Source organism: Apium graveolens, chromosome 1, assembly GCF_009905375.1.
Source record: "Apium graveolens cultivar Ventura chromosome 1, ASM990537v1, whole genome shotgun sequence".
NCBI classification, from domain to species: Eukaryota; Viridiplantae; Streptophyta; class Magnoliopsida; order Apiales; family Apiaceae; genus Apium; species Apium graveolens.
The window spans coordinates 204,049,864-204,063,529 of NC_133647.1; the positions used below are offsets into that span (position 1 = coordinate 204,049,864).

At 33.9% G+C, this 13,666-nt stretch overlaps 1 long non-coding RNA gene across 2 annotated transcripts; it reads left to right on the forward strand.

Moving 5' to 3' along the window:
- Nucleotides 1-5,761: 5,761 nt before the first annotated feature.
- Nucleotides 5,762-8,499, forward strand: LOC141679230 (uncharacterized). Of its 2 annotated transcripts, none has more exons than XR_012558080.1 (4): nucleotides 5,762-6,021; nucleotides 6,649-6,810; nucleotides 7,198-7,255; nucleotides 8,407-8,499. It is a non-coding gene; the product is annotated as an uncharacterized LOC141679230 (long non-coding RNA). The 2 variants fall into 2 exon arrangements; XR_012558079.1 differs by having other exon boundaries at nucleotides 5,763-6,014.
- The last annotated feature ends 5,167 nt before the right edge of the window (nucleotides 8,500-13,666 follow it).

Below are 13,666 nucleotides of genomic sequence, written 5' to 3' on the forward strand. Positions count from 1 at the left end.
GGACAGCTTCTTGTGCCATAGCCAACTTTCAACTGGACTTGCTTTGCTGAGAAGACAAGTAATGGATTCTGCATCTGTAGAGTTGAAATCAGCTAAGTACACATTCCCTTTTCTAACTCCAGTTAGAACCACTTTATTGTCCTTTTTACTTGTGACAATACAGGCTTCAGAATTGAAGAAAACAGTATTCCCTCTGTCACATAGTTGACTGATGCTCAATAAATTGTGTTTGAGACCATCAACCAATGCAACTTCATCAATGATGACATTTTCTTTTGAAATCAAGCCATATCCCATAGTGAATCCTTTGTTGTCATCTCCAAAGGTTATGCTAGGGCCAGCTCTCTCCTTAAACTCTGTGAGCAGGGTGAAATCTCCTGTCATGTGTCTTGAACAAACACTGTCCAAGTACCATAGATTCCTTCTTTGTCCCTGCACACAACAAAATCAATCAAGTTGATTTTGGTACCCAAGTGTCCTTGGGTCCAGCCTTGTTAGTCTTTTTCCTAGACTTCATTCCTCCTGCATCTTTTGACTTAGGTAACTTTGGGTCAACCTTGGTCTCAGATGTGGTTGGTTGAAGTGTAGGGTTAGTCACAGAATCATTTAACACATTTGATTGAATTTGATAAGGCATAGGTTGTGCAAACATGTTATTCCACATAGGCATATTGTATGGCATTTGAGGCATACTAAATGCAGTAAAGTAAGGATTGTTAATGTATGGCATGTTTGCAAAATGTGCATGGGGATTCTGGTGAGACATAACAGGCATAGCATGCAGAGGTGACATAGACATGTTAGGCATGGAGGGATTTGAAGGCATGGGAGCATTTTTAACAGATTTGCAATTATCAGATATGTGATTAACACTTTTACAATGTTCACAGCTTTTTCTAGGAGCATACCTATCAGGTGTGTAATTGTTATGTTTATTAATCCCTACCTTCCCATTTCTTTTAGATTTTCTTTTAGTTTCCTTCTTATCCTCAACCAACTTAAGCCTATCTTTCAACTGATCTAAAGTCATGTGTCCTATATTCACCTTACTGACATCTCTGGATGTGCTTGCTCCTTCTTTGACAAAGTTCTTGAGAGTTGAATCATTCTTTTTATTTTTAAAAGAACTTGCCTATTTTAATTGATGAGCCTTCAACGGATGCTCCTTTTCTTCCTTCAACGGATAACTTTCATCATCCGTTGATTCCACATCTGTTGACAATCCATCAATTAATTCTAACTTCTTTTTGTTTTTCTTCCAGGCATCCTCACAGAATGATTCAATTCCCTGAACCTTGGCAATTTGAACACCAACATCCCTAGATGTTTTCCAGGCCTTGATTACCTCTTGCTCACTTTCTAACTGTTTAGAAAGAATTTCTACTTTCTTAACAGCTTCTTCTAGTTCACCCTCAACAGTCAAGCATTTAAGTTTAATCTTTTCAAGCTCAATTACCTGACTCTCTAACACAGCATTCCTATCACTTAAAAACACATTATTTTCTTTGATCCTAGTGTTTTCTTTAGCTAGTGATTTAAGAGAAACACGCAAATGATATAATTCATTGGACATATCATTTATGGCTTCATTGCATTCATGTTTAGAAAGCTGAGAGAGATCAGTAGTAATTACCTGGTTGCTTGATGAACTAGTTTCATTTTCATCAGAATTAGCCATCAGGGCTAGGTTGACATATTCCACATCATCATCTTCATTTATCCCATCTGCTGCCCAATCATCTTGAGTGAGAAAAGCTCTTTCCTTTTGTTTGAGCAAGTCAAAATACTTCCTTTTGTAATCAACTTGCTCAAATTTCTTTTTCTCAGAATTTGGCTTCCTACACTCACTTGCAAAGTGTCCACTAATGCCACAAGTTGTAGTATTTGAACTTTGATTTGTCCGCCATGTTTTTGTTTGGCTTAGTGAACTTTGTGTTTTTCCTGAACTTCATCTTTGCAAACCTCCTGGACAGAAAGGCCAGATGTTCATCAATATCATCAGATTCATCCTGACTGGAATTATCTTCATTCTCAGAAACTTGCTCTTTACCCTTGCTTGATTCTGATTTGCTTGTGCCAATTTTGAGACTTGGCATTGTCTTTTCCTCATTTCTGGCTTCAACTTTTTCACTGTCAGCTACAAGTGCAACTGATCCTCCTTTTCTCTTTCCCTTTTCCAACAGCTCATCTTGCTCCATCTCAAGTTCATAAGTCTTCAAAATTCCATATAATCTTTCAAGTGTGAAGTCCTTATAATCTTGAGAATTTCTTAGAGAAACAGTCATAGGCTTCCATTCCTTTGGTAGAGACCTTAGAAATTTTAAATTGGAGTCCTTGACTTGGTACACTCTCCCATACAGCTTTAATCCATTCAATAGTTTCTGAAATCTGTTGAATGTATCATTCAATGATTCTCCTTCTTCAAAATGAAAATATTCATATTGTTGAATGAGAAGCTGCATTTTGTTTTCTCTAACTTGCTCAGTGCCTTCACAGATAAGCTGCACAGTATCCCAAATTTCCTTAGCAGTTTGGCTATTGATGACATTGTTAAACATATCTTGATCTAGGCCATTAAACAAAATGTTCATGGCTTTCTTGTCCTTGTGGACCTCTTCAATATCTTCAACAGTCCATTCTGCCTTTGGCTTGGGAATAGACTGTCCAACAGCAACTGTAGCAGTAGCAGCTGTGGCCATCTTGTGTGGGATGTGAGGACCATTCTCAATGCAGTTGATGTAGCTTTCATCTTGAGAGAGAAGATGTAAATGCATCTTCACCTTCCATTGATGATAGTTATCTCTTTCCAGGATTGGAATTTTTACACCAATATCCTTCTTACTCATGATGTTAGCAGAATAGATCTTTAAACTCTTTGTATGTTAAGAGCTTGCTCTGATACCAATTGTTATTCCCAGTGGACTAACAATGAGATTTTACAGAAGGGGGGGGTTGAATGTAAATCTCAAAACTTTTTCAAGTTTTGAGCAGTTTGTAAGACTAAGTGTTTGAGAGATCAAATGTGTGTGAATTGCTTGGAGCTGATGCAGACAGATATATATATTCAAACACAAATGTAATGAACACAAAGAACTTAAAAACTTTTCTGGTGGATTTGTTGTTCCACCAGAGATGTGTTATTTCAGAAAATCTGTGATTCAAAACTAAATCACAGCTGCTTCCTAGTACAAACTAGATGATTTTCTCTCTTGATATTTCTAAACAGCTCAGGGAAAATTCACTCTTAATTACTAGCTACTACTTGGTTTATATAACACCAAGTTTATAAGTGAAGACAAAGATAAAGTACAGTAAGACAATAGTTCTCCACTTGTTTCTGTTCCATTTTTATCCAGTGTAATATGGAATTATCTGTTGACTTTCCATTTTGAACCAGACTAAAAACGGCTGTTTTTTCTGTTGTTCCTGAAATAGGCTACCACATCTCTGTCAATCCATGTGCCTCTGTCAGCTTTGTTAACTGTCACTATCAACTGCTATGAGACTGAGCATCCGTTGAAGCTTTCATCCGTTGATGGCTTTATCCGTTGATGCTCTAGCAGTGCATCCGTTGAAGCTTTCATCCGTTGATGGCTTTATCCGTTGATGCTCTAGCAGTTGAAGCTTTATCCGTTGAAGCACTTATCCGTTGATGGATATTATCCGTTGAAGCGTTAGAGACATCCGTTGAAGCTTAGTTTCTTATCCATTGAAGGTCTTCAATATCCGTTGACACTTCTTCACTTATACAAAATTACAAGGCATGAAATATTTACAATTAGCCCTCCTATTTGTACATCCATTAGTAGTCAACATGACTGATTATCTCCTAACAACATCTAAGAATTACAGCTTGAAACCAGAGAGTGAGATGTGCTACAATACCAAACTTATTGCTAAGTAAGGCTACTCCTTCAACGGATAGCCAAGATGGTCTTATCCGTTGAGGCTACAAACACTAGATTTCTACTTAAGTGTTTTGCTGAACTTATCATCAAACTAATACACATATTCCTAACACATTGTTTAATTACGCAAATTAAACCATTAAATCAACTTAATCTATATATACAACAAATTAAAGTTCCAAACTCACATATAAAGTGCAATATTTATCCATTTTCGAGTACGGATCATGTTTACAAGAGCAAACCCCTACAAATTACCCTAAAAATACATTTATGCTTCTACTTAAACGTAAACAAACCGACAAAAAACCTAAAATTTATACTTATACATATATTCAACAAATTGACAAAACCGACGAATTTTTTACATGCAAAATTTTACATGAAAACTAAAAGATCATATGAACTTCAATTGGAAGTGAAAAAATTCAATCTAAGTGAGAATCATACATTAACAAACACAAAAAAATAAATTACTAACTTCGAATCATATATACACACACATAAAATACATACACATACACACTTATATAATTGAGTAAAAAAAAAGTACATAATCGAGTGAAAATCTTACATCGAAAGTGAAACAGGAGGCAAAGAGAGATGATTTGCGGGTATTTCGTGGATTAAACGCCATTGATTTGAGTTTGGGGATGATTTTAGTGTATATTTGAGAGAGAGAGAGAGAGAATAAAGAGAATAGAGAAAAGAAAGAAGAAAGAAACTGAAAGGGTTTTTTTTATTTATAACAGACTTAAAACCGACCGCCTAGTCAGTCGGTTTTGTCCTTGGACCCTGTGCAACATGCAAAACGACGTCCTTTTGTAAAAGGCAGGGTTTTTAATTTTTCACCAAAAAACCCGCATTTTTGCAAGCGGTCGGTTTTAACATAGAGTGGTCGGTTTTATGCAATTAAATTTTTTAATTTTAGGGTTTAGGATTTAGGGGTTAAAAACCCCTAAATTTAAATGAATCTTATAAAAACATGATTATTATTATTTAAATAGCCTAATTTTGGTACATATGCTCGTTTATACTGCGTCGGTCCATCCGTACGGTTCGATCATGTATATTTCATAATTTTTATTTTTTATTAATTATTTCACTTTTTTAATCAAAATTGGTAATTTTCTTATAAAAACGTATCTGTAATCGTTCAAATGTGCTAATTTTTTGTGCATAAGCATATTTTGACATGAATTTAACATCCGTACGGTTCGATCGTTAAAAATACCTTTTAAATTTATACTTTTCACATCAAATTCATTTTTTTTAATTTTTAATTAAATTTGTTAATTTACTTATAAAAACGTAATGGTACTCGTTCAAAAGTGCTAACACTACACCATAATTGGCCTACTACTACATTAAAAGTTGATGTTGCCATTTGTTTTGTTGGATTTGTCATCCTTAATTTGGTTAATTCAACATTGTCATTTTTTTGTTGCCTTAGACATTAAAACTATGTTGGTAAAGGTTCAAAATGTGGTTATGTCGCTGTAGCACTGAGAAAGTGTTGCCATATTTTTACATTAAAAATATTTTTCCTGATATGATAAACTAGGGCCCACAAAGATGACGTTGCACAAGTGCTTATGTGGTGCGTGTGGGCCCCCCAAGTGCTGATGTGGCACTAGTGGGGCCAACTTGTGATATATTTTTCTCAAAATATATAACTGAAGCTAAAATTTACAAAACAAAATAAAATGAATTATTAAAAATATAAAAAGTTAAATGACAAATATAAAGAAAGCACACAATGGGATTAATTAGTTCCCACTGATTTTGCAGCAAAAAATATAATTCCGAATTTACCATCCTGCCCTTCAATTTTCAGTTTCACCAAAAAAATTAAGAAGGGAATCACAGTAAAACAACTCGAACGAACATCACACACCCACTCCTCTCATTTAAATCCCCAATCCAAACCCTAACAAACAATCCATTTCTTCTCACCGCCGCTCTCTCAACCAAATAGACAACCCGCTTGAAGAAGAACTGTAAGAAGCGCGGCCACATTAGCGCCGACCACGGTCGTATCGGAAAACACCGCAAGCATCCCGGAAGTCGTTGATGGTACTCAGTTGGCGTATTTTAAGGTCCTTGGTAAGGGGTCTGTGTCACAACCAATTGTCGTTAAGGCCAAAATTGTTTCGAAAATTGTAGAGAGGAAGATTAAGGAGGCTGGTGGTGTTGTTGTGCTTACTGCTTAGGTTTGATTTGGGTTTTTCATTAATTAAGAAGTTTAAAATTACGGTTTTAATTTGGGGCTTCATCCGGGTTTAATCGGGTTTAAATCTTGGATTTTGAGTTTAAAGTAGTTCTATCTCTTGTCTATTTGATATGTGTTTTAATTTGAATGATGCCCGTATTGTGTTTTATGTCATATGTTTTATCTTGCCCCGAACATGTTTGATGAAATGTGTGATCCGTTTATTCCCCCCACATATAAAACCAATTTATCGACTTTTCGTCGCTTTGGTATTTGATTCTATATAATGGGCATATTAATGTTTAATTTCATATTTTTTTATATTATTTTTGTGTTTTGAATGATACTTGTATTGTTTATTTTTTTTCATTTCTGTGATTATTATTATTTTAATATGGTAGCAGGAATGGCAAATTAACTTGGTTGAGCTTTCTATTATTTTGATTTTTGTTGTGCTCTCTTTTTGTTTAGCTTCTTCCTGTAAGTTGTTATAATACTGTACTTCAATTATATTGTTGCCTTTATCAGCGGAAAGATGAGTGGGATCTTAAAAAAGGTGTTAGTTTAATCAGCTCTTGCATGACTGATTGAGGCAAGGGAAAGGATGACTTGGACAGATTGCAAATTCCTTTGATGGTATCTCATTAAGACAATGAGAAGATACTCCGTTCTGCATTCACCGTGACTGTGGTAGGTAACCATTAATTTTGGGCTTTGTGATATCAACGAAACTTAATTTTTTGAGTCCTCCATAGTCTTATGTACAATGCTACTGCTCTTTATTTCCCATACAATTCTATACAGACAATATAAATTGAGTTGCATAGAACATACAAAAGTCATCAGAGGCTCCAAAATATCATTTTGTTTGGGCAATTAGTAACTGGACTGACCAGCAAAATATTTGACATGTTTCAAATTTTAATGCGTGACTGAGGTGTTACGGTACCCTCGTCTGCTGATTTAATGTATGTCTACGATATATTAAGCAATCTTTGCTTTTTCTAAATAAAGTCTAATATTGATATATATTTCTTTGGAACTATAATATATAAATCATTGTATATGCAAAAACAGACATGGCTGCTGGCTCCAAAGGAATCACAGCTTTTATCATCGATAAAGAAAAGGCTGGGTATGCCTTCTGCACCTTCTTTATGCACTTTTCTATATGCATACGCACAGGTAAAAAATATATAGATTTATAATGTCTCCGAAGTGGACTGGAATATAAATTATGAGAATAAAAATATATAATGTGATCCAAGCTATCATAAGAACTTGTATGGTTCTTTCATTTTTCACTGATTCCTTGTGAATATAATGTAGATTCAAAATCTCACAGAAATTGGACAAACTTGGAATGTGAGGAAGTCCCATGTATGTATATACACAATTACACAGCTAATAATGGTGGTTTAGTTAAATTGTGTTTCTATAAGTTCCAAGTGCTGATACAATACCATAGAGATGATGTGTATTGAAATTTCTATAATCTGTAGGTGTGAGCTTGTATTTAACAATTACTTTGTCCCTGAAGAAAATATTCTCGGAGAAAAAGGGAGATTCTTTCTTATCTTTTGCACTAACACACACACTGCATTCCACCAGACTAATTTGTTACAATGTATGAGTTGAGCATCCTTAAAACAAGTTTTCTGCTACTGTTAAGTTATATATAGACCATAGACCAAATGTGACAACAATGTCCTTCTGTTATGTTACGTCACGGTTCATACTTCAGAGTGTCCTATTATATCCTTTTGTTATGCTTAGGAAAATGGATTGGCAGTAAACAAATATGTTGTAACTGGGTGATAAATGGTGTTGGTTTTACTGATGAGTAAATAAATGCATTGTATGAAATTATTAAGTAATAAGTAAATAAATTATTAACCAAAGAACAGATAAAAGAAAAAAATGCAGTAGTGAGGTCCTATTTAAGCAGGCCTGCATATCTCTAGACAATTAAAATCATATCTCTGGATATCTTTCTTCACTTCCTTCATTTAGAGCCAGCAGGCACTGGTAAGACTTAAGAGATATAGTTATAACAATTTTAAAATAGTCCAAGTCTGGTAAGCTTGGTGGATTTGTTATTCATATATTCTGTTTATATGATTGAAACAGTCCAAGTCTCGTACTGTTATATGCTTTATAAAGCTTTTACAGTTTGAATCTATTTGAATAAAACTATAATTTTTGCAATAACATTACGCTAGACTAGTTAATTTATAATTCCATTTAATATGTTAACATTTGTCATATCATTTTCTATACCTGCAGTAGCTGAACCACAAAGTGCATGGCCGATGAATAAGTGGAATTTGCTGATCTTGAAGGCCGATATAATGTTTCAAAAGTTATTTTAATCTATTTTTGTTGGTATATTTTTTTCATTTAGTTTTTATTTTGTTGTATGTTGGAAATAAATGATTACTGTAAATTGGATAAAAATACTCTTGTAATTAATTAGGTGAATTGGAATCAAGATTGGTTTGGATTATTATACAGTAAATTGTAATGTTGGTTTAGCTTTCGGAAAATCATTTAAATCAATTATGATTTTTTTTATAAATTAAAAATTTTCCATTGCTCCTGTAAAGTGTTGAATGATTGCCCCACATATGCTGATATGGCGAAGGTGGGTCCCACATGTGCTGATGTGGCACATGTGATGTGGCACATGTGATAGGACACAGTTGGCAGCTTATGTGTCATGTGGGACCCACTAACTTTTTCAGGATGTTTCAATTCAAAGGCAACATAAAACGGTGTTGGTATATGATAACAATATTGTTGTATATGTTGGCATAGAGAATCATAGTATTGCTATTGATCCCAAAGACAACATCGAAAAAAATCAACACCAGAAAAGTGTTGTCTTTGAATATTTTGGGCCAATAGCAACATATTTTGGGCCAATACTAATATTTTTTTAAGTTGCAATAGGTTTTTTATGGTGTAGTGTAATTTTTTGTGCATAAGCTTATTTTGACATGAAGTTAACATCCGTACGGTTCGATCGTTGAAAATAAGTATTAAAAATGTACTTTGACCAAGACTGCTAAAACCGACCGAGGTCAAATGTGCAAAGTGGTCGGTTTTATTTCAGAAGCCAATTTAATTCTTATAACCGACCACCCCTTTAAGGAGACGGTCGGTTTTATCAAGAAGGTGGTCAGTTTTAGGCAAGAAGACGATCGGTTTTCTGGGAAATGTTATGGTCAAATATTATGATTTTTTGGCCCTAACCGAATGTAAATGCATAAAAATTTAGCATTAAAATCAAAAATTCACAATCCATTAAAAATTTACTATAACTTATAAACAAAGTATCCTAATCATTACAAAATTTACTAAAAATCATCTTTAAAATACAAATGACGTTATTCAAAATCGTCAAAACCATCATCATCTTCGTCATCATCATCATTCTCATTGTCACCTTCACTTATTTCTTCTTCTCCTTCATTTTCATCTTCGTCATCCTTCAAATCATCTTCTTCGTCTTCTTCGACTTCTTCTTCTTCTTCACGCCGAATAAACGGTATTTGTTCATATTGTGCAAAATCAACAAAGAGCGAAAACGAGGTCGATGCATTAGATCTATCTTCCTGAAAAGCGTCCTCTATATCATTTTGCGCAACGATAGATTCATCAATTGGGTGACTTTTAGATTTGACCACTGTATATATTTTTGCTTTTGGATCCAATACACTAGGAGCATAATATACTTGTGAGGCTTGACTAGCTAAAATAAAAATCTCATTTGACTTAATCTTGAAGTCATATCAATTGTAATCACACGATTCTTATCAATCCTCACACCATTACCAACACTATCAAACCATATACATTTGAACAAATATACATGATTGTATCCTTGATAAATAAGTCTAATAATTTCTTGTAGTTGACCATAATAATCAAGATTATTTCCGTGCAAATTTCCTTTAACAACAATACCAGAACCGGATGCAGATTTTGTTGAAAATTTATATCCATTAACTTGACAAGTCTCAAAAGTCATAACTTTTAATACCGGCCCTTCAAGTAAGTCCCTAAAATGAGGTCCTTCCACCTCATCTTTATCAACCTAAAAACAATCCAAATCGATGAGACGTTGTAATTATAAGAATTTTAAAAAAAATCATGCAAATTAAAAATAGATAAATATCTTTTGTTTAAACCAAGTTTTAAATCGACTTTTGACAATACGATCTAAATCTTGAGGTGTTATTTCTGGGCGTTGTCGCATAAGAGGATCTTGGTACTTCCTAAAATATAAACAAAAATTAACAAAAATCATGCATGTGTCATTAACAAAAATTATTACGCATATTTTTTAAAGTAAGATTTTGGTACCTTAGATAAGGTTGAACTTCAGAAAAGTTTAAAAGAACATATTCTTCCGCTAACTCTCGTTCATCATCACTCATGTATCGAGTTCCTTCATTTCCAAGAGATTAAATTGAATATTTGAACACTTCTAAATTCTCGGAATTTTGCACATCAAACAAAACCTCGTTATGACGTACCTTATTATGGATCGTGTCAGAGGCAAAATAAAAGGAACAAATATTAAGAATCTCCTCCTCCATATATCATTCGGCAATTGACCCCTCAACCCTTGCTTTATTACCAACCTTTTGTTTTAATTTGCCCAACAAATGCTCAATCGGATACATCCAATACCAATAAGCAGGTCCAGCAAGTCTAATTTCTTCGGCTAAATGTACAACCAAGTGTTCCATCGAATCAAACAAACTTTGAGGAAAAATCATTTCCAACAAACACAATGCTTTGATAAATGATTTTTCTATTATTTTCAAGTCGGTTTTTGTAACCACGAATGAACGTAAATTTTGGAAAAAATTAGAAATTGTCGTGATTGCATCGGCAATAGGCGCCGGTAGAAGTTCACGAATTGCGAGAGGCAATAATTTTTGAAGAAAAATGTGACAATCGTGCGATTTGAATCCATAAAATGTACACTCCTCAACATTGCAACAACGTGATATATTTAAGGAATAACCATCCGGAAGTTTTAGTGAACTAATCCATTCACACAAAAGTTTATGTTGTTTTCTTGTAAGGGAATAAGGTATTTTAGGTGACTTTCCTTTCTCATCGATCCACAAATGTGGTAACACCCCAAAATGCTTGCAATCCGCTCTTGCTTTTTTATGATCTTTTGACTTTGCCGCATTGACAATAGTAAAAAAAATGTTTTCAAAAACATTTTTTCCCGTATGCATGATGTCAATTGAATATCGTAAACTATGTGATGACCAATAAGGGAGTTCGTAAAAGATTGGGACATGAGTCCAATGATGCTCTTCCCCGTATCCGACACTCCTTGCCTTCGAATTAGTCTTTCCGGGTGGTGGAAAAACTAAACCATCAAGCAATTCCTTAACACCCTCACCGGACAAACGACCACGAAACAATCTTCTTTCTTCGTTATCAAACAAATTATTTTTTTGACAGAGTGGATCATTTGATTTAAGGAATATTCGGTTCGTGCCATTACTACGCCATAAGTGGGCTACTGTAATGTAAGTGTTACAAGGAGCGTTACATTAGCTAAGAGATTTTTGGCCTATTGGAACACCTCGCTTATAGTGTTACAATAGCTATAAATCTACTGTTACAATGAAATGCTGGTGTTGCACAGCATGTAACACTAGCATCTGGTGTTACATTAGGTACTTTTTAATTTTTAAATATTTCAAAATGGAAATATTACTACAAAAGTAGTAGTAAAACTATATTCTGAATTATTAATTAATCGGGAATGTAACTTCAAATTACCTACAAATTACGAAATTTATTGTAAATAAATAAAAAAGTAATTTTGGTGGTTCATTATTTAATAAATAATAATTTAAATAATAAAAGTTTTTTAAAAAAATTAAAATTTAAAAATTGCTAAATATTTAGGTGAAAAAGGAAGTGGCAGTTTTCCCCCCAAATTTCACATATTGTCGGGACTTAGACCAAAAACTAACACAACCGACCCTCACTCACTCACTCTCTCCCTCTCTCTCTCTGAAATTTCTTCGATCTAAACTACAATACAAATTACAAAATTTCTTCGTCTCTTGAAGAAAAAATTGCAGTCTATTGGATCTGGTATTTGAATACCCACATTATTTTGCTCTAATTTAAAGGCCCGCACTAATTTCTTCATTTTTTTGGCAGGTCTTGAAATTGGGGCTTTTCTGTTTTTGCTCCGATTAACCGGTAATTGTAAACATACTTCATTGTTAAATTGCTCCAATTTAAACATATTTACTTGCCCGTACTAATGTGTTTTCTTTTATTGTGAATTTTCAGTCGATTAGGGCTTTCCAATTGGGGCTTTTCCTCATTTAGAGTCGGGAGTTAAAGCTTTCAGTAAGGTATGTACTTATACTTGGATTTTAATATTCACTTGGGTCTTTAGTCGCATGCATGTGTGTATTGTTTATTTTTCTTGTTATAATTGATTTATATGTTTACTTAATTTATGTTTTTATTTGTTGTTAAGTTGATATTTAGTATGTTTTGTTATTTTTTTATTGTTCGATGAAAGTATCAAAAATGTTAATGTAATGCGATTCGATGTCAGTTCAAATAACTATGTTTTGTTTGATATTCCTCCTACTGATGAGGTAAATTAGGACATTGCAAAATATGCTTCTTGTTCTGATGTGAGAAAGTTGTTATGTTACTTTGTTGACCATATCTAAATGTGAGAAAGTTGTTATGCTAATTCTAAGTTCTATCCCATCCATACAGTGGATGCATAGAGATGCTAATTTCAGTACCACCGAATAACTAAATAACTTATGCTTTGACCTTTGATGCAATGTTATTAGCAAGTCTGGACTGAGTCTGAGATTATTATGGCATTTCTGAAATTGGGGCTCTGTCTATTTAAAAGAGCTGAAAATAACTGAATTAAAATAATATTGCAAATAATATGAGCTGAAAAGTATTTTTTAATAACTGAATTAAAAGCTGCTGTCTATTTAAAATGTTGAGTGATAATCTAGCAGTTAATTTTGCAATCTGAAAATTGTATGTTGTATAAACTACGACCACCATTACATGCTTATCTCGTGGAGTTCAGGAGTATCGTCCACCCTGTCATAAAACAAGTAAAAGTCGGAGTACAAGTTAAGATGGATTAAGATGACTGAGAAGTGAGAACTGAGAATCACAATGACCCTGGTCATCTAATGGCCCCAGTCGACCCTTATAGGTGTGTACGTTGTACGTTGTATAAACTACGACCACCATTATGATTTGAGATAGAGCGGATCATCTAATGGCCCTGGTCTACCCTGTTAGATATATTTGTGATGTCATGTCTAATATGATTTGTGTTTAGTTTTCAGATCTTACTTAAACAGGACAAATCAGGACTTAACTGGAAATCAGTACTTATACTGAAGTCAAAACTTAAGATATCAGAACTTAAGTTATCAAAACTTAAGTTATCAGGAGATATTTATCAGGAGATAATATCAGGACTTAAGGAGACTTTCAGATAAGG